Genomic DNA, 22,675 nt, shown 5'->3' with positions numbered 1-22,675 from the left:
GTGAGTACTTATGTCCCCTCTGTATTCATATGTTGAAATGTTAACCTCCAATGTGATGGTATTTGGAGGTAGGGCCTTTGGGAAGTGAGAAGGTCATGAGGTTGGTGCCCTCATGAATGGGATTAGTGAAAGAGATCCTAGAAAGCACTATTACCCTCTTTTTACCATGTGAGGACGCAGTGAGTAGACAGAAATCTGCAACCTGGAAGAGGACCCCAGTGTTGGCACCCTGATCTTGAACTTTCAGACACCAGGACTGTGAGAAATAAACTTCTGTTGTTTATAAGCCAACAAGTGTATGGTACTTAGTTATAGCAGCAAGAACTAACCAAGATAGATTATAAGTGACATGGAGAGACATTGGCCAAAAGGATTGAAAGCAGTAGAGCCAGGCTCCCTTGTTGGAGGGCATGGCCAGATGGCTCTCAGAATGAGTATTGCTGATGGATCATGACAGCCACACCCCCGCCACCCCAACCATCAGAACAAGCCCTGAGAGAAAATGCAGAGTGGGTGTGTGACATATTTGTAGTCCATCATGGCTGATAAATAGTCCCAACTTATTTCCAGGGATGTGAGTTAAACAAAACGGTGAACACTACTTGGAAATGAGAGGGACTGACTGTGCATAATATTTATCACCTCTTTAAATAATGTAATTTTCCTTACCATCCTTGCAATGTTTTTCATTCAAAGACTGTTATATTTTGTGTGTTTGCCTCACAAATGACCTGTAAGTCGTAAGTGTTTATATCCCCACTTTTGGAAAAAAAAATTCATCTCAGGATCACCTGCTTGGAGAAAAGTCAAATCTCCAGGTAATTTTTGAAAAGTCATGTTCTAACTCAGTATTTTTATTTCTCAAATAATATATTCAAATGTTTTTCTGATTTGTTCAAAATTGATAATTTTATGTTTTAAATGTCTTGGGGTCTATAAATGCTAACTTTAAAAAGACAGACTATAACTGTGGATATTTCCCCTTGAGCATGGGGATCATTGTAGGGACAAATACTGGAATGAGTCTAATTATATCCAAACCACTCCACTAAATCGCTGCTGAAAGCACAAGCCAATGAGTTACATCTGAGTTCAGGAAATCCATACCCTCAGTTTGCTGAGATTGGCTGAGGACAAAAGAAAAACCTGAACCTATGGGTATCTCCTCAAAATGAACTACATCTCTCGAGGTTCTCCATCAGCTCTGTATGGTTTTATATTTTTCTCTACCAGATGGGAAACTGTGTTAAGAATGAAAGTAGAAAAACATCTCTTTTTCTTTGTGACATCTTCCTTTTGTTTCCATTTTATCCAATACCATCTGGAAAACATGAAGAGATATACTGTGTGTGATATATGAACATGTTCAGCATCATTGTTGAGATGGAGAGGGAATTTAAAGTGCAGTAAATAAAACATTGTAGACTGAGCTTGTAGATTTTAACAAGCTAATGATAAGACTATCAGCCAGTTCAGAGTATTCCCTAAAACTGCTATGTATTCAGTGATTTTTCCTTTATTATTTATTGGATTTTACATATGTATGTTATTGAAAATATAGGAAGATACCATAGTAATTAAAGTCAGGCTGGATCTATCATTCTTATAGAATTTGTAAAGAATTTGTAAATAAGTCAATATGTTATAGGCAGTTGACTTGGAGGTTATGCTAGTTCCCTAACTTATACCTGAGATCTTCCAAGCTCATATTATGTTAACACAAGTCACTCCTAGAGCTTGAATGAAAAATGAATGATTGTACTACAATGCTGTGTTATTGTGGCATTTCTCCTCAGTCAGTAAGACTTTTTCTCTTCCAAGTGTACTTCTAATGGGCTTGGTAATAAAAACCAACAAAGTTCTTCAAAATTGTTTTCTAATGGTGACAGTTTTAATATTACAGAACAATAAATATTTAGTTGTCTCTATGCCATATAGCCACTTCAGTGAGTGTGACTCACTCTTTGAAAGATTACATCTTTCTTGGGCTGTTGGGGTTTGTGTCCTGGGATGCTTTGGGGTTGACCCTGGATAGCATTCACGGTCATTAGCTCATGGTGTTCTTGTGAGACATTTGAAGTCAGCTGGCATCCTGCTGATAGAGCTGCTGAGTTCAGCATCACATCGACATAATTTCATGATGCGTTTGCATGAAGGGCTTTGGTGCCATTTCTGAGTGAGGTAAGCATTTTTGGATTGAGTGTTGACAAAGTTAGCTGCTTGTTACCTGATTTGCAGGGTTATGTTTCTTGGATATCATTGCCTCTTAGTTTTTCCACCAGTGATACACTCTAATGTGCATTATTGCTGATTGTTGTGCAATGCTTTTGAATGAAATACAGTCAAAGATATTTTATTTTGATATACCACTAATAATGTAAATCAAAGGGCTTCCCTCAAATAAAGCTATAAAGTTTGTTTTTTTAAAAATTTTTGTTTTTGTTTTTTCTAAAATAGAAGAGTTCATGGTTTCTTTAAAATAGTTTGTTGGTTTCACTCATCTAGGGACACCCCAGATTTGAGTAGACTTCTTGATATTCATTAATAAGAATAACAAAGTTTTCTCTACTTTTATTTGAAGAACTACTTTCTCAATTAAAATCCTGAAAATTTGTATTCTTAGGGGTAAACAGCTTCACTTTAATAGTACAGGTTAAGCATCCCTTATCTAAAATGCTTGGGATGAAAAATATTTTAAATTTTTTCAAACTTTGGAATATTTACATTATACTGGTTGAGCATCCCAAATCTGAAGATCTGAAATCTGAAATGCTCCAGTGAGTATTTCATTTGTGCATCCTATTGATGCTCAAAAAGTTTTGAATTTTAGCCAGGCATTGTGGCTCACACCCTTAATCCCAGCACTTTGAGAGGCCAAGGTGGAAGGATTGGTTGAGGTCAGGAGTTCAAGATCAGCCTGGGCAACATAACAAGACCCCCATCTCTACAAATAATTTAAAAATTAGTTAGATGTGATGACATGCATGTGTAGTCCCAGCTACTTGGGAAGCTGAGGCAGGAGGATCACTTGGGCCCAGGAATTTTAAGGCTGCAATGAGCTTTGGTCACACCACACTGCACTCCAGGCTGGGCAACAGCGTGAGAACCTATCTCTAAAGAAGAAAAAAAGGTTTCAAATTTTGGAAAACTTCAGATTTTGGATTTGACTTTGGGATGCTCAACCTGTAATAATCACATTGAACTAAGACTGATCTGTACACCTTGACAAGAGGCCAATTCTGCACCAGTGGGGATCACCAGCAACATGGAGGTCAGCAGAAGAATCAATGATTCTCTTTGTTACATGGGGGAGAGATGTCTCCCCTTCAGCTCTGTATTTTTCTGGGAGCGGATCCAGCTTTGTGGGTCCCCATGAACTTAGTATCCTAGTACTAGCACATCCTCTGTCACTATAGCAAAGTTACTAAATTGCTTTGGGCCTTGACTTCTTTAAATAAGGTTAGTTCCTTTCTCTCCTGCATAAGGTTTCTATGACGCTTGAGAGAGAATATGAATAGAAAAGGTCTGGCATAGTAGTCAGCACTTAGATGGCATTCCACCGACGTGACTGTTTTTTGTTCTTTATGAAATTGGCCTGATGACTATGCTTGAGAATCAACAGAAAGTAGGTTTCCCAGAGAATCCCTCTTCATCCTGGATCCATTCAACATCACACACACACACACGGTTTTCCATTGTCCAGCATGGAGTCTGAAATTCTACATTGGTGGTATAGCCCTTTGGAGGATGGAGTAAGATTGCAGTATTGTTTGGCAATAGCCACTTCTCCTTGGGGGAGGATTAAACTTTAGTGCCCCACTGAGACCAGACATAACTATGTTATCTGCTTTGGCCAATGGCATGGGAGAGGAACTGTTGTGTGTCACTTCTGAACAGAAACTTGATGAGCCACTCTGTACCTTGCCATACTGTTTTCCTGTACCACATTCACAGGCAATATATGAGTTGGTCCCAGCCTGGGTCCCACAGTGGGGATCACCACGATGGACATATGTTTCCTCCTCCCACTGGTTCACACTGGACATGTGGTATGATTGATAATAATCCCTGTGGTTTTAAACCACTGAGATTTGGGGGTTGTTTGTGAGCACAACATAAACTCATGAAGGGAATTTGAAGGATAGAAGTCCTGAATGGAAATACAGGAGGCTACTGAAGCCGACTTTGCATGCATCTTACAAGGCTCCTTTTCTGACACTACCTGTTCTCCAGGAAGGCAGAGGTTGCAGTGAGCACCTGCAACAGAACAATCTAATAGGGACCAGGAAGCACAGATTTGAATAAGGCCTTGGTGGGGCCAAGTGAAAAATTTGTGGGTTCAACTTTCAGTTTTAATAAAAATATCTTAGTCCCGTGATTCTCAAACTTGAAGCACTTGAAGGGGTTGTTAAAACACAGTTCAGTGGGCCCCATCTCAGAGTTTCCAGTTTGGGAAGTCTGGAGTGGAGCCCGACAATATGCGTTACTAATGAGTTGCCAGGTGACGTTATCGCTGTTGGCTCAGGGCCTGTCTTTGACAACCACTACTTTAGTTCCACCAGGTAAATCAGAGACCCCTTCCTTAGAGTAAAGGAGACAGCTGAGAGGAAGAGGCTGCCTTGCTGAGATTCAAGCCTGTTCTTCCTTTTTTCTTTTAGACCAGATACCCTGACAGGTGACCCTAAGCGGGCCACCCACGCTTCCTGCCCAGGAGTCGATGCCACAGAGGACATGCATGGGCGTTCCAAAATCTCCCTCTGTGTTGTTTGAAGATGTGTCTCAGTGTCATGCTCAGAAGTATGATGAAGGGATCAATAGATGACTCTCCTAAGTTTAGGAAATTTTAGGCATGAGATTCAGAGTTAGGGAAGAAGAAATGTTTTCTCCAATTGATAGGCTACAAGACACATGGACCCCTTAAAAGTGGAGCCCATGAAAAGTCATATTGTTATGGAGTCCGTGGAGGTATATGAAGACGGCTGGGTACCAAGAAGTATATGTAAACAAAGATAAGATTAAATTAATTTTATATTCCAGAGAGTAAAATGCCATGAAAGTTTCTCTCCCAGTTCAGCAAGGAAACAAATCTCAGAATCTGTAAAAATATTTAGGTAGCTGATGTGGCCACTGCAGGATTGCAGTTTTTCCCATTTGTGGTTTGGGAACCAGAGAGGAAAAGTAATCCAAGCTTTCACAGAGTCATCAAGGGTTACATGGAAACAGGAAATTAACCAACCATTAAAAAAGCAAAGATTATGTCAAAATACTTTAAAGATTATAAAGCTAATTTAGAGTTTCACAGGGACACAATTAACATTGGAATATATTATGTACAGTGATCTAAAAAAATTACATGGCTTCTTTTAAAATGGATGGAATAACTATATATATAGATGGTCACTAAGCACATTTATTCTTGTGAGAATGACAAGACTATGCAAGATAAAGAAAGTTCTTACTTTTGAACCGAAACTAATTATCTTTACAGAGGAAGAATCATTTTGCTTCTCTTCTTCAAACAGTAACTTCTATTTTTGTGTCCCCTCTGAGTCTCATGATGTTTGACCAGCATTAGATTTCTGTCAACCTAATAGAATTGATAATATGAATGGGACTTTTATAGAATTAAAATGTAAAGGGGACTCCTGGAAAATGGTATAAACCTTTGGAGAATAGAGTCTTCCTCTGTTCTTTGCATAGGACTAAAGCAACTCTCCATTTTGTTCCTTTATATTATGACCCACGGTGGCAATGACAGACCTAGAACAATACTGTTTTAAAATTGTGTCTCTCATAATAAGCAAAACCAGCCAAGAATTCCAGGGTAGAGCAAATTAATGACTATAAGGAGGAATCGCCCAGTGTTTGGGGTACCCTACTTTTATAGAGGATAGGTGAATCTCTTGCCAGTTAGCTCCCTGTTATTTTAGTGAGGAAACTGACATTTCATGATATTCCAGGCTACATTATGAGCTTTGTGGTCCTCAGCATTTTTACTTTCTAGGCCACTTCCTCCATAAAAAAAAATTCAAAAATATATTTTATAACCACATCGGTATAAAGACAAATATATTAGTGCATTTATTTGTAAATATTCATTATTATCATATCCAAGTTTTCCTCCTGATTTTAAAATAAATTAAAATTAAAGCAATTATCTGGACTCCTTAAAGTGTTGCAGGCCCTAGTCATTGTGCTTGCTATGCCTAGTGGGTAAATCCACTCCCAGATCATGCTTGCCTGTCAATATTTAAAAAAAAAAAAAAAAAAAAATCCTTATTAACAGACTGGCTTATTAGCATCACAGACTGGCAGGTAAGAGAAGGAGAAATATGTGAAAGAGAACCCCAACCAACCCAAAGATACGTGCACGAGCGCACGTCTAGCCTATACCAACTAAGCAGATATATAAGAAATAAATAATTGTTGTGGTTTTATGCCACGGAGTTTTGGGGTGGTTTGTTATACAGCAATGACTAACTGACATATAAAGTCTTGGCAGCTATTATATGGAGTTAGATTTTTTTTTTTCAGAGTGCAATGTAAAACCATTGGAAGGCTTTAAGCAGAGGAGTACACAATCTGATTTCCTCTGGGCAAAGTTCACTGCGGCTGTGGGAAAGAGATTAGAATGGAGGACAGGAAACCAGTAGGAGGCTATAGCAGTCATCCAGCTGAGGAAAGATGACTTGACACGGTAGGCCTGGGGGCAGGGGTGGAAGTGGGGATGGAGAGAAAAGGATGGCAGTGCAAACTATATTTAAATTTTCTGCTAGGCCCTGTGAAGGATGTGAAAAGCTACAAAGAATTATTAGACCTTGCTATGCCTTAATTGGAAAGGATGAGAGAGAGATTGTTTCTGGAAACAGGAATAGAGAATTGGTGAATTTTCTGATCACATACAGATAGTCCTGCTGAATGTTCCTAAACTCACTGAGGGCCAGATTCAACTTTTGAAATCTGTTTGTGGGAATCAAAGTTGATGGCAGAAGCAGATGGCTGTGAAGAATGCTATGGTGTAACATTTTGTGGGTTATATTTTAACAGGATGGTAACCGAGCTTTTTGAGCCTGTCTGGTCTATGCCCTCCTCAAAATTCTCCATCCATCTCCCTGTCTTCTCTCCCTTTCTATAATTTGCAACAATTTGATTTTCCCCCAAGGAAGTCTGCTTTCAGAAAAAGTTGCTTGTTTATCTTTCGTTTAGCCAAAGAAACAGAAACGTTTCAACATAACCACACCCTGATTTCACTTTGCCATATCATACAATTATAAGATGCCATTTCATTATAAAATTCAAAGAAACATTTCATACATGGATTCTTAATTCATTTCCTAGAGGCATGCAGGATTTGCTGTGGCTATCAACAGCTTTCTTGTTCTGAGGAGTGAACTGAGGTATCATGTGCTAAAGCATCTCCCTGAAAACATCTGAGGCAGGATTAAAATGAGGTTTCATATCCCTTAATTCTTAGTTTAGTAGGGCCTCTCCCTAGATCACGTCAGTATAGCAGGAATATATTATGCACCTTTTAAATCTACAGACTTTTCAATAACTTAGAAATATATTGATCTTTTCTAGGAGATTTTCCCCATTTTTCTTGCCCATTAACACTGATACAAAAATACTAAAAATAAAGCCTAATAACAATGCATTTCATTAGCACCAGGATCACTTGAACAAAATATTTTTTTTTTTTTTTTTTTGCAGAAAGGTTTCACTTTATTGGACATTGTTCATCCATTGGTTAAAAGAAATTAAACCTTGTCAAGAATAGTATAGAAGAGGAAAATCTGCTTAAAGTTTCTGAAGAAAACCAGTGACAATCTCTTAACAATCAATGTAATGTAATGTTGTTATTCCTTGTTTTATTATATTTACATTTTGGTATGTTTTATACGTAGCCTTTATGTTCAGAATTATTTATATTTCATTCTCATGTTAATGTTAGTTTGAGATTCTTTGAGTGATATTTACATTTGTCTGTTGATACAAATTGGAATAGATGTATTTATTTTGGGGGTAGGACCTAAAAAATTGGCCAAGTCACTTCTTTTTTTCTTCCTCACAAACTGTTTTAGTCTTTGAAACTTTCATGTGTTTTGGCATCATTCAAGTCTCCACTGTGCTTCATTCCTTATTAAGAAACTCAGGCCTTAATTAACTTGCTGTCCCTTCATTTGAAACTCACTCCATTTGATAACTCTTTGTTGCTTCTAGAACGGTTGGTGCAGGCTTGTGTGGGCTTCCATAACACAAAAGCCAGATGGATTTTTTAAAGCAGATAAATTTAGTCTTGAATAGAGAACTGTGAAAAAAAGAGAAAAGAATCATTAAAAAAAAAAGCCCCACAAAACAAAACAAAACAAAAAAGTCTTGGTACTGATAAAAACAGTGAGAAATCACAGATTCTCAAATTAGAGGAAAAGCAAATCTTTTTCTTTTCCTTCCCCTCCTCCTCTTCCTACTTTTTAATTTGTTTTGGGCTCAAGAAGTGAAAAGTTCTGTTCCCAATTAAAAACGGATCACATTTGGGTCTGAGGGGGAGTGAGCCGCCTCATGATATGAGTATGAGACAGAAGGCTGGAGATAGATTGAGTCCCTTTGATAACCAACACCACTCTCTATGTGTGCTAATTTGCAGAATGGGGAAAATATTGGCATGTTGCCTTCAGAATCCTTTGGAGGAAAAGCATTAGAAATATGAAAGCATTAAAGTTCTGTCCAAAGTGTTTACCTTATGTAACAAATTTATTAGGGAGTCTCAACATGTTATGGGTATAAAAATGAACCAGTTTGACACTAATACAATGACAGCTCCTTCAACGAGGATAGGTTGACCCACCTTTCCTGCTGGGAAGTAACTCCCTTAACAGCAATTTGGCCTGCTCCTCTAACTTTCCTGTCACTTTTGGTTATTGGAACAGTTCACTTTATTGTTTAAGATTCAGTCCTATGTATTTTGATACTTCAGTCTCAAATCAGATTCAGAGCTTGTGTCCTCCCCCACAAATGTTGACTCCCCCAGTCTGTGACTCCAGTGGCTTGAAAGTTGGTGGTTTGTTCTTCGTGTACTTACATCTTTCCTTCTCTCTTTGAACTCCTTTCTTTAGACTTCAGAAGGCTTCTGGATCTTATTCTGGCCCACTGTGGCATGGTCAGCAGATGAGAAATAGATGGACTGGTGTGTGGTGGGAGGAAGCTGTCCTGGTCAAACTCTGCTTCAGGCCAGTCCTTTCTGAGGTTGGTGTTCTCAGTTCATTGGCAGCCTCCATAGAAGTGGTGTGTTTGAGGGACAGCATTCAGCTTCATCTTGGCCCCTTCATCACTGGGAACTTCCACCTCCACTGGAGAGGGCAGTTGTATATTGACCTTGAGCAGTGATAAACATCTCCAACTCCTTGTCTGTGTTGGGTCTTGTTGCTTGGTAGAGTGGCTATCCTGAATGGTTCTATGGCTCTTATCGTCAGCTTCCATGTTGCTTCCCATGGAGCTATGGGAGCCATTGGGGTCCTCTTTTGTATTTCCCAGATCCACAGAGCCTTGAAATGGGATGAGGTTGCCCATATCTCATTTCCAGGTATATTGCATGACAAGACACTGCTGACTTGGGCTACTGACCTAGAGCAATTACCTTTAGGAATCTCTGGTCTCAAGTGAACACGATTTTCTATACTCAAACACACACCTTCCCAAAACTTCAGGTGACATATATCTATACACACCCTTCTCTCCTCTCCTTGGCAGGGATCATTTCCTAGTATGCTCTCTCAATGTTCCACTCCTGTCATCATAGAATACCTCAAAATCTGCAGTTTAGCATGTATCCAGCCAGTCTACCTCTCTTAGAGTCATCATCAGCATCTATTCAGGTTTCCATTGGATATTGTCTTACTTGGTTTTGAGGAGAGAGAGGCACCACCACCAGCCACAACTACAAAGACATGAGAGAAAAGACTTTCTTCACTAGCACGCACTTCACCAAAGACCTACTGAAGTAAAACATCAGGTTGTCCTCCTTTCAACTTTAAGATTTTTTTTTGAATGTAGCTGTCTCTGCAGAAACAGAGCCTGCTATTAGCAAGCAACTTTATGTTACCACTCTCCCATCCCCAACTCAATTCTTTTCTTAATTTCATTGGGGATAGTTCAGAGATTGAGCCTCTAGTAAACCTTATGGAGACAGGCTTATTACCGACAACCCAAGCTCACCTTTGGACTTTGACCATGGTTCTGAGACAATGGGAAACATCTCACTCTCCATCCTATTACGTTAGTGTCATATTTTGTAATTTATTGTCTTCATTTGAACTCACCAAACTCTTTCTGGTGTTTTTTCCCCTATCCTGTGCTGATTTAGACTGAGGTTGTGAGTAAGCTAGCAGTTTCCCAGGCTTATGGGCTAGGCCCCTAGCCTGGCCAGTCATTCAGAAAATGTGTCCCACATGCCACAAGCAGGATAGTATGGTGGGGAGAGAAAGTTATAACATGGGTCTGAACCTTGGCCATGGGTCTATGGCTGGCTACCTGTGACCATTATTCTTTTGGCCCTCTAGAAATGTGTTCCTGATTTCTAGAACAAAGGTTGGACTAGTAAATTTTAGTAACAAAACCCATATTTTTTCCCAAATTGACTGTTAAAACCTAGGTCCTCTTTCTTCCCAGGCAGAGAGACCTCATGGCATGAAATAAGGCATCTCTGTGGTAGAAAATTTGAGACCTACTGAAGTAAAATATTAGGTTGTTCTCCTTTCAACTTTAAGATTGTTTTTTGAGTGTGTCTGGCTCTGCAAAAACAGAGCCTGCTACTAGTGAGCAACTTTATGTTTATATTTATCTGACTTTCCAAATGTCCCTTGTATACTGAGCTCACTATTAGTAAGGCCATTTCCTTGTGTATTTTCAAATTGTTGTGGATGTTTTTAAAAGCCAAAAATTGGTGATGCTTATGTCTACTCCATATTTTGCAAAGTTAATGCTTTGAAAACTGCTGCTCTCATAGCACTAGAATAGCATTTCCCGGGGAATTGGACACTAGTCTCTTGGGATGCTCTCTGAAACGAAGAGCTTTATGGTCAAAAAAAATTGTAAAATATGCAGCATTCCATGTCCTCCTCTTGGAGATTTAGTAAGAACTCAGAGAGGTTCTGCAGCAAACAACTTGTTTAACTTTGTTTGACTCAGTATTTCCCAACATTTGGAACCTATTGTTTTCTCGTGTAACATTTAGTGTCATTTGGTAGAAATAGTGCCCCTTCAAATACAGCTTGCAATTCATTGTCTTAGAGCACGGCCAACATATTTTTTTTCTGCAGAGGGTCAGATGATAACAAATTTAGGCTTTGTGAATTTCACTGACTCTGTTGCATCTTCTCAATTTTGTTCTTGCTGTACAAAGGCAGCAACAGGCATATCTAAAAATGGGAGTGGCCATGTCCCAATAAAACCTTATTTACAAAAACAGGCAGTGGTATAGATTTGTCCTGTGAGCTGTGGTTTGCTGATCCCAGTTTGTCCATTAAACAAGTGAGATTCATTCTGACTAGGGAAGGTACAATCTCAAATAGTGAAACAAAAGCTTAGTTCTTTCCTGAGTAATTACTAGAATTTTGCTGAACTTTGGAGACTAAGCCACTGAGGATACCAGTTTTTCCCTGATCATCTTGAGAACTGGAGCAGGCTAAGTGACTTGTTCCACACTGCTTATTTTATCAGACATTTATTTATCTAGCTGTGAAATCTTGGCCCGGCTCTGGATGTATTGCTAATCATCAGCCAGACTCACTGTGATCAAAGATGGGCAATAAGACATGGAGCAACTGGAGCAACCACTTAGTATCAACCCAATTATTGTATCTGAAATGAACCGTCTATGCTTTTCAAGCTTACAAAAGGAAAATGTTAAAAACACCATTAGAGGCATTCAGATGATCCTGGCTGTTTTCTGAATGGTTAACCATAATTAAATACTGTGTTAGTTATCTATTTCTGTATACTAAATTACCTGAAAACTCAGTGGCTTAAAACAGCAGATGTTTTCAATCTCACAGCTAGAGCGGGTCAGGAATCTCAGTGGCATAGTTCGGTTCTCTGGCTCAGGGTCTACCATGAAGTGTTGGCCAGGGCTGTGAGGACTTAACTGGGGAGAATGTGCTTCCCAGCTCATTCCCACAACTGACCTCAAGGCCCTTGGACTGGCAGTTCCTTGCCTCATGGGTCTGTCCCTAGGGCTGTTAACAACATATCAGTTGTTGTTCCCTAGAGGAACTTTCCCTAGAGGGAAGGCTCAGAGAAAGGAGGCAGGAAAGGCAAGCAAGACAGAAACCAAAGTTTCTTTGTAACCTTATCTGGAAAGTGCCATACTATCATGTTTGCTATGTTTCACTTGTTAAAAACATGTCACTGGTTCCAGTCCACACTTCAGGAATGTGACTCTACAGGGGTTTGTATATTAGGAGTCTGGGATCCTTGGGGGTCATCACAGAGGCTGTCTAACACATATACTAATTTCATTAAGGTCTTTTTAATTATTTCTTTGTGCAATGAGGGTTCAAAGTCCCTGACCTTGAGTAGCAGAGGAAGATGTCACAGCCATAGTGAAAGCATTAGGGCGTGTCTTTATGAGAACTCTAGAGGAAAGGAAAAGAGAAGAAATAAAGTATGCATGTTGCAAGGTGGAAGGGATGGGGAAGAGAAAAAAAAGAGACAAGCAAAGAATAATGGAGGCATTTTTCTGGAATTATTTGTCTTCCTCTGGGAGGAAGGGAGCAGAATGAAAGCTTCCTGAAAGCGATCTGGCCAGTGGACTCCTAAAAGTCCTGTTGTTCCTGCTTATTCCTCAGTTATCTGGGTTAAAAAGTATCTCACATTCTCCAATCACTCATACATGTTTAACTATTATTGATCTATTATTACCAAAGTAATTGGCTGAAATTTTATAATTTTGGCTGTCCACTTGCCAAAAAAAAAAAAAAAAAAAGGAAAAATGAACAATCAGCCCCATATCAGGTACTAAAAGGGATACAATTACATATTATACCTCCCGCCTTTGAAGATCTTATATTCCTATTAAGGAAACAAGACAAACATATGGAAACAGTTATGTTAAAATTAAAGATTTAAATAACAGTTTAAGGTAAGAGTAGAAAGTTGTAAGGCAGCACATGATTAATTACCAAACAAACTATATAGAATTCGTTCTATTGGAATCCAAGGGAGAGACTGATCATTGTGAGCAAGGTGATTGGGGAACATATTGTGAAGCAAATGATAAGGATCTGGAGGGAGAGAGTAAAGTAAGGGTATTCCAGGTGGACGGGATGGCATGAGTAAAAATAAAAAGGCGAGACAGGTGTTTTGGGGGAACAATGAGTTAACCGGTTTGGAGAGTGGGTTTTTGGAGGCAAGTAGTCTGAAATGAGGTAAATGGTAAGTCAGACAGCCATGCAGGAACAGGTTGAGTTTAATTATCTAACCTGTGCTCAGTCCCTGAGGCAGATGGCTCACCAACAAACATGCATGAATTACCCTCTATTAGAATTTTCAAAAAGGGGTAAGTTCCAGGTTGATTCACTGAACATCTTGGGCTCCCATCCCGTGCCTGTCTTTTAATAGCAATTGGTGGCAAATGGAAACGGTACCTGTGCTTTGTCTCCATAGCAGCAACTCAGAAAAGCCTTGATGGCACCCAACTGAAAGAGACTGAATTGCTGTCACCCCCCACTGACAGACGAGGAGGCAATACAGGGAAGGAACGTGGCTGCTTTAGGAGATGTGGGATTAGGGAGACAGGTATGCTGGGTACCAGGAGATCCCAACTGAAGTAGAGTTGCAAATAGGATTCAGGGTATCAAAGCATAAAGCATTCAAGTTAAGATAGCAGGAAAAGATGACCCTGAGCATGCCTTGTTCACATTCTGAGAACTTGGAACTATGGAGAAGGGTCATAGAACCTTCAGAGAAGACCTAAAGAAATCCCTAAGTAGATGTGACATCTAATTCAACACCACCCCCTCCAACTTCCTACCTGTTACGTTACTCAATCTCTCTAAATTCCGTCTGCTCATCTATCAGACAGGTATAACAGTATTACTCACTATATCTATGGCATTGTTTTGGAAATTCAATGAGTCCACGGATGTCAAAGATTTCAAAGTGCCTTCCAAAAAGTTCTCATAACTCTTAGGTACTGCTATTGTTGCTGCTATTGTCAATCTATTCTTCCTGGCATCTCCATATATTTGATAGTCATAAAAGCACATAACAAGGTGGTAAAATTATAGTTTTCTCTTAGATTTAGGTCACTTTGAAAGGCTTGGAATGACCCAAGGAAGGCTTAATATTAGAATGTCTCTGGGTTTTAGAATATTTCTTGCTCCCTCTTTCCTACTCCCTCTCTTATCTCTTTCTTTTTCCCTCCCTTCAGTAAGCCACAGAGTCAATGCCTTCTCTGTGCCAGGCACTTTGCAAAACACTTCTAGCATTTCTAGGCTCTGGATATGCAGATTTGGGCAAGGCCAGTAATTAATTTTTGGCTTCTGAAAGGTAAGTAATCATGTTCAGCTGTGGATTCAGATAAAGTAAGTTAGTAGGGTCTCTCAGTAGAGGAAACAATGGGGAGATTTCACCTTAAGAAGGAAGAGGATGAAAATGTGAACCCAACATGTGCTGTTTGGGAGTAAATTCCAGTGGTGTGTCTGGAGCAGCAGGGGGGCATCTGTGCGTATCCACAGGCAGCTGGCCAGCAGGCAGCACAGGGCTCAGAATCAAGGCCTCCTGATGCAGGGAAGGCATGCAGACAGCACCTGGGGCCCCATTTCTGTACCTGGCCTGGCTTCCCAACCCCATCAGCTGTTAATTATGGGGAGGAGAGTACCATGAAGGCAACAGGAACCAACTTCTTCTAATGATTTTTCTATGGTAGTATGGTCATGACTTCTATTTAATATCTTCTGGCTGGCAACTATGTACTGAATGTTCTGCAGACCACAGCATTAAGCATGGCCATTGGCTGTTATGCAATGGGCTGAAATCTTAATTCTACAGACATGAGATGCTTGGGGAAGAAAAGGAAGGCTCCGATGGCACCAGGGCAAACAGCAAGATGGTAGCTCCTTGGTCCCAGACTTGGAGTCCTTGACCTCAGGCTCTTTCCAGAGGACCCTTCCCACAGTTGCACAGGAGAACGCTGATCTATGATACTTCAAGAAGGTGTTTTCAAAATGAGTGGGCACATAGAAAGTATCTAAAAAAGTTTAAGATATTAATTTATTTCAGATATCCAGGATACTCAGGAAGAGTGCAGTGAGAAGGGATCCCACAACAAATTATGACCAAAAATAGCCAAGAATATTGCATTTCCAATTTGCCCGTATGCTAGAGGTGTAGGAGGCTAAGGGCTGGTATGAGCTCAGCCTGGGCTCTCGCCTGCATTGTGGGCATCCCAAATTAGCAACAAGTGTCATCAAATATATGAACTGGGAGGAATTCCAAAGGAACCAAATCATTGCTCTCCAAATAGATGGAGAGAGGATGTAGTGAGAGGTCAGAAGTGGAGAGGACAGGCACAGGAAACCTTTGTGGTGTCATTTCTGTCCCCGGACAGGATGCCGGAAGGAGAGAGGTCAAAGCAACAGGAAGTCTAGCATCACGGTACAAAACGTTATCAAGACGGATGGGAGTTTAATTGTTTGATTCTTTAGGGCAAGTGTTGTGTGATCACTTGTCCATCGGATCTCTATTGTGTTACGTTTTGTAAAATTTATTTTTAATTTAAAGTCAATATAGGAAAGGTTTAATAAACAAAGGTAGAGGTGGGAGTGCAGTGGGGGAAGAGCTTGTTAAATTAAATGATCCAAAAAACTAGAAAAATGCTGGAGGGCTTTTGTGTAGCTCTCTCCCAAGCTGCATTTCCCACTGGACATCTGGATTATAATTCAGAGCACCAGTTTCTGGCTTTTGGTCCTACTCAGATTCTCTGAGTTTCCAGTCTTACCTAAGTAATCTTCCCCAGAGGAGTTTATGTGATAAACTATATCCACTCCCCTAGGGGTGCATGTATAAGAAAGTCCTTTCCGTAGACCACAGAGAGAGAATATAAACTCCTGCACCTCCTGGGCTGCCTGAAGTTCCCCTCAACCACACAATACCTGCTGCTTTGGTTGTTGGTCAGCATGACAAAAGCAACTCTTCAACTTAGGCTACTCTCTTCTAAAGGCTAAGGGACAATTGATAGCATTACCCCCTCAAATCTAGGAAGAAATTATGAAATGACATATCTCTTTAGAAAATGAATTGGCCATAGGAGATTTCAGTCTATATCCACTAGAGAGAAAGAGCTTATGTAGTGCCATTCAGAGTTATATCTCCCCAAGTATGAGGGATTGGGAGGTTGGATAGTATAGCTCACAAACATACCCTTGGAATAAGGAAAGCTCTCAGCATTTGAAAGTATTCTCCCAGGCTGATGCAGTGTTGTGTTCCAGATTCGTCTGAGTAGCTCCTAAACTCAATCTGAGTTCTTTGTAGCAACCTGCATGGTGCCCAGGAGGTGCCCTCTTGCTATTGGCCTGACTAGTTGGATTTTAATTGCTGGACTCTAGTCCAGAGAACCTACTCGGAGCCACCATCCATCTGAACTTCACTGTATTCATATTCTCCTATGATTTCAGGGCTATACTAAGACTGGGATAACAAACTGCTGAATGTTGGCATGACACAACCTGGAAAATACGGGCTATCTCACATGGCTAGAATCCCCATACCCTCCCATAGGAAAACAGGTCTAGCCACTCAGCCCCAGAAGTGTATCTTGGCCATTTTCTGAGAATAAGAAATATAAGCCTATTTAGACTGTATTTAGAATATCCCCAGCCTTCAGATTAGATTGATGACAAAGATTTGAGAGAGGAAAATATTTGTTCATTCACTTACTAATTCAAAAATACCTGTTAGATACCTACCATGGGCAAGGCACTCTGCTGGATGCTGGGAAGGCATGAGTTAAGAAGACAGACATTTGTCAGCCCCATGGATAACACACAATAAAGCAATGGAGCCATTTTTAATTGTGATATGCATTGGGATGATAACCAGCAAGGGACTGAGATGGATGGGACCTTTTAGCTGGGTGGTAAAGGCTTACTTGAAAAGTTGACATTATCCTGAAAAGAAGAGGAGTTTCTTTTTGAGAAAAAAGGAGAGGAGAGGGAGAGAACATTAGTAGAGAGAGCGAAGAACATATGCATAGCCTTGAGGTGAGGAAGAGCTTGTGTGCTCCAGGGATGGAATGAGAGGAGCCCAGTGGGGCTGGAGGATTGTGACCCAGGGAAAGAGGAGTCAAGATTGGAAAGAAAGTCAGGGGTGAGATCAAGGATGGCCCCAAAAGCCAGAATGGGAAATTGTTTTACTCTGAATGTGGCAGGAAGCTAAAGAGCTGTGATTAGGGCTCATTAAATGAATGAAGGCGAGTGACATGAATGATACAATTACTATTTTTTCATGTGTGCGTCTTCATTGAGAATAGATTGGAGAAGTGAGAAGAGGAGCACGTAGACCAGCTGGGAGCTGCTGCAGTAACCCAGGTGAGGGAGATGGTGGCCTGGACCCGTGCTTGGCATGGAGGTGGAGAGAAGTGATACAACTGATTTAAGTCAACTAGCTGCTTTATCCAAATAATGCCAAATGAGTTTATTGCCATCTCTTCATATTTTACAACCAGATCACTTCTGCATAAAACCACATGGAAGAATAAGAAGGGAAAAACAATCAAGCAATAAACTGTTAACCTGAAAATAGTTAAATTCTCCAACAGTTGATTTTAAAATATTTTCCTAAAATCTATTAAGATTTTTTCAAAGTAATTCTTCTTTGGAGGCATATCTCTGGACTGAAACAACCAGCCTTTGCTTTTGATGTGGTCCTGTTTCAGTCAAAATGGCTAACAGGCTATGCAGAAAACCAAATTCCAAGTTACTCAAATGTGGAGAAAATCTGGAGGTCTGGTATGGGCATCTTTTCAAAATGTTTTAATTACACATTGATTTACAAATGACATTGTCTGGTATGGTAGTTTTTAAAAAATCATCATTTTTAAATATCTGCCAAATTTTAAATGGTAGTTTTCATGAAAGTACAATGGAAACTTCATCCATGATCACGAAATTTTCCAACTCATATATCCTGATGAAAACAAAGACTTCCTATGGACAGTTGTTGAACCACACCTGACCTTGGACCCTGTGCTATCTACCCTTCTCAGTCTCATTCACTACCTAGTTTGGCTTTTCCAAATTTAATCACCAAGATGTTCACACATAATTATAAAATATTATTACAAGTCCTTTAATTACCTTGATAACATTACTGGCAATATTAAAGACTTTTAGCAGTGTCTCATGGTATGTGCTTTGCCTGAAAAGGAAAGATATCTCTGATTAAAGTTTGAAACCGTTAGTAACATGGAACACCATACAAATGACACTTTTCCAAATTAGAAATTTTAAGATCAAAGAGTATTTACTGGCTTATATTTGTATCTAATTTTAACATTTTTATGTAGAGATGAGGTCTCACCGTACTGTGCAGGCCAATCTCAAACTCCTGACCTTCAGCTATCCTCCTGCCTCAACCTTTTATATACTTTTAATGTTACCCTTTGTTCACTCTGTTGAGATATCTAGGTCAAAGCCTAAAGGCTATGTATTTTAATTTTAAGGATGCATGTTTGTATCCTCTCATACCACTAACATCCTGGCTAATGTCTTAATGACTAATTTTTTCCAGTTTTACCGCGGAATTGTCTTGAAGTTGGTTCATATTTCACAGACTCCAATCTGAAGTGTGGATCATAGCATTTGTTAGAAACTAGTTGACTTTGACTCTTTTTTACTCTGAGATAGAATCTAATTGATCCTGTTATCTTGATTTTTATTGGTCAAAGCTTTCATTTAAGGCCTCCTTATAGGATGCTGACCAGCCAATGGATTGTTTGCCTTTGGTGAGTTGTTCACTCTCTGGTCCAATTAGCTGAGGCCAAAATGTAGTAGAGTATTGCAGCGAAAGAATGGATAAGGAATTTCCTAAGGCAGTCTTGCTTAGCAGGTGCTATGTCAGTTTTTAGAAGAGTATGTGGTTGTGATAAGTGTTCTAAGGATTGGCCCATACTGTGTATGTTCTAAGGATCTAAGAATAATTTATTACCAAAGTAGCAAAAGAACTTTTTGTAAATAACCTCTGACAAATATTTTTTATTGGCATGTACCCTAAAGATAGCACTACAGTGAAGCTCCAGGAACTGAAAAGATCCTGGATAGGTATTAAAAAATTAAAGTTAAGGGCTTATGTAACTGTCTTACAGATAATTTTAGCCAACGTAGTCTTGAAATAAGTTCTGCTAATCAGTTAAAGAAACAGCTGAATGTTTTTTAATGGCAAGAGCACTAGTCTTAGAATCAGGAACCATGGATTGGCTCTGAGACTCTCTGTCTCATCTTGGGGAAATCATTTCAGCTTGGTGGCCCCACCCAGTGTTTTCCCGAAGCCCATAAGATGAATGTTGTAATAGGCTACTTCTACTTCTAAAGCATCCTTGATCTGAAATTTGAGAAACAGAACTGAGAATCAAAATGAAGTAAAAGCTTGAATAGATAAGTTTGGAGGCAAAAAAAAAAAAGCCAGAGAGAAATTAAGTTATTTATAGAGCATTCACTATGATATTCTGTGTGCTTTACACATGTTGACTTCTTACTCCTTCAGAGAAAGGCTCTGAGGTTGTATCCAGTTTACAGCAGAAAACAGGTAAGATACCTTGCCCCAGTCATACAAACTGTAAACAATGGAGTCTACCTAATTTTATTTAGCTAAAAGCATAATAAAGTGCTTTCCATCATAGCAAATTCTTCCTTAAATGCAGGGAGAAATAACGCTTATGGAAAAATAGAGGCAGGTAAAAAACAGTCATGTTTTACAAGGAAATAACAGCATTTTCACTAAATGATGTGGAGCTTGGGTTGAGAATGCTGATATATGACTCAGAATTCAAACCTTTTGCACTGATTGTTTTCACTTAGATTTTATGAAAGCTGTAGGTGTGTGAGTTAACGAGGAATGCTTCAGCACTTCCCTGGTCATGCGTAAACATCTACATGCAAAACAGCAAGGAGTGTTCTGTTTATCACAGCTGCAGTCAAGCCAACAAAACTGTTTCTACCACTGAAGATGAAATTTGTAAAATTTTCTCTCAAAAAATAAAGTAAGCCTCTTGTTTGATTGCCATTCCTTTGGATTACCTGCTCGAATGCCATGATTCTATTAAATTTCCTTTGAAGTCTCTCAAAGGAATGGAGTCACTAAGAGAGAGTCAAGCTCAAGGTTTTAACTGTGAGAGTCACTGTGGCCAACCAACCAATCAACCAATCAACCAACCAAACAAACAAACAAAAACACCAGATTTAAAGCAGCATCAGAAGTCCCTCCTGTTTATAACATGCACCTTTGTTAACATAAGACAAATAATAATGCTAAGTATAATGGAAATCAAAGGACTAAGATCTTATATTTACATAGGCTAGCATTGTGTAAAACCCTATCCCCTTTGGAAAAACCTAAACATTTTTCCCATGAGGAATCTGCTCTTGAGGAACTGCCACCAGGTGAGAATCAACATTGAAGTTTTAGTTGAGCTTTGCTTTCCAAATAAAAATGTAGTTTCAATCCTTTTTCTAACTGCCCAGAAATGTAGGTCTATCCTTTCCAGGATAATTAGACCCTCTGCATTGACAATTGCTGGCATGTGAATTTCTTTAACCAAGTTATCACATTAATTCTCTCAACTACCCTGTGAAGTTGGTAAATGGAGCAGATGTTGTTAAATTCATTGCAACACAAGGAAACTGAGGTTCACAAGTTAGTTATTTTCTGCAAATGTTCCAATAAATAAGTAGTGAAGCCAGATAGATAGATAACTCATAGAATTCATAGATAAGTTGTTCCATTATGTTCTTACCACTATGGCATACTGCATGGTCAATCAAAGCAAGAATAAAAGTGAAGTTGGCCAAGGAGGGCGGATCACGAGGTTAGGAGATTGAGACCATCCTGGCTAATACAGTGAATCCCCATCTCTACTAAAAACACAAAAAATTAGCCCGGCATGGTGGCGGGCACCTGTAGTCCCAGCTACTTGGGAGGCTGAGGCAGGAGAATGGCGTGAACCCGGGAGGTGGAGCTTGCAGTGAGCCGAGATCGTGCCACTGCACTCCAGCCTGGGTGACAGAGCTAGACTGTGTCCCCCTCACCCCATGCCCGCCGCCAAAAAAATTGAAGTTGACATTTATTTGGTGGATGGGAATTTGTAGAAGACAGTCACTACTAAGAAAGCTGGGTACATTCTTATGATGCTAGTATGTTAGTCTCTTTTGAAGGACAATAGTCCATATTTGCTTCCTCTCACTCTTCGAAAGTGTAAAAAATCCACAACATGAGATTTGCGCAGGGACACAAACCCAACCAATATGTGTACCCACCCAATTGTAATCCCCAGTGTTGGTAGAGGGGACTGGTAGAAGGTGATTGGATCATGGGGACAAATTTCCCGCTTGCTATTCTCGTGATACAGTGAGTTCTCATGAGATCTGGTTGTTTAAAAGTGAGTAACACCTTTCCCTTTTCTCTCTTCCTCCTGCTCCTGCCATGTAGGTGTGCCTGCTTCCCCTTCACCTTCCACCATGATTGTACATTTTCTGAGGACTCCCCAACCATGCTTCCTGTACGGCCAGTAGAACATTGAGCCAATTAAACCTCCTTTCTTTATAAATTATCCAGGCTTAAGTAGTTTTTTATAGCAACCTGAGAATGAGCTAATACAATGACTAAGAAATCCCCTGATGTGCTTCTGAAATAGTCTATATGAGGTGTATATCTCTGTGTTGTTTCAAGACCAGATCTATATGTAAATTTTTACTGTTTATTTTGAGACAGAGTCTCACTCTGTTGCCAAGGCTGGAGTGCAATGACACAATCATGGCTTACTGCAGCCTCAACCTCCTGGACTCAGGTGAATCTCATGCTTCAGTTTTCCACGTAACTGGGGCCACAGTTGCTACACCCAGCTATTTTTTATTTTTTATTTTTTGTAGAGACAGGTCTCACTACGTTGCCCAGGCTGGTCTCAAACTCCTGGTCTCAAGTAATCCTCCCACCTCAGCCTCCCAAAGTGCTTGGGTTATAGGTATGAGCTGCCATGGCAGGACTGTAGATTTTTAAAGTTGAAGGTGCACAGTGAACTAGGATAGAGCTGGCACCATGGATGACAGGAAGGTTCTGATTTTTTTCCCTCAGTGTTTCAAACACAAGCAGAGTAGGCATCTGTCCATCTGAGGTCATTTCAGGAGAACTAGGACTTGCTCCATTTTATCTGCCTTGTTCATTCTCAGTTCCCCACAGCTAAATGGATGAATGAGCTGCAGCTGTACACCCAAATCTACCCCTCATGCTGGGCCAAAATAACTTACCATACTAGTCTCCCAACTGGTAGGGATTGTCATTAAGAATCTTCCCTGATAGATTCGATTCCTGGTGAGCCAGGGCAGTCCAATTGCCTTTGCTGCCATCAGGCAAAATCAAAACCTGCATTGTGCTTACTTCTGTGTCAGTGTTGGCATATTGCTCCCGTCCA

At 39.9% G+C, this 22,675-nt stretch overlaps 1 long non-coding RNA gene across 1 annotated transcript; it reads left to right on the top strand.

Moving 5' to 3' along the window:
• The first annotated feature begins 1,997 nt into the window (after positions 1–1,997).
• LOC105516774 lies at positions 1,998–20,273 on the top strand. The gene is made up of 3 exons (XR_001002541.1): positions 1,998–2,181; positions 9,114–9,243; positions 17,525–20,273. It is a non-coding gene; the product is annotated as an uncharacterized LOC105516774 (long non-coding RNA).
• The last annotated feature ends 2,402 nt before the right edge of the window (positions 20,274–22,675 follow it).

The sequence above is a fragment of the Colobus angolensis genome, unplaced genomic scaffold, assembly GCF_000951035.1.
Source record: "Colobus angolensis palliatus isolate OR3802 unplaced genomic scaffold, Cang.pa_1.0 Scaffold108, whole genome shotgun sequence".
Classification (NCBI taxonomy): Eukaryota; Metazoa; Chordata; class Mammalia; order Primates; family Cercopithecidae; genus Colobus; species Colobus angolensis.
Note: the sequence above shows the minus strand (reverse complement) of the source record. Positions and strands in the feature narration are given on the sequence as shown.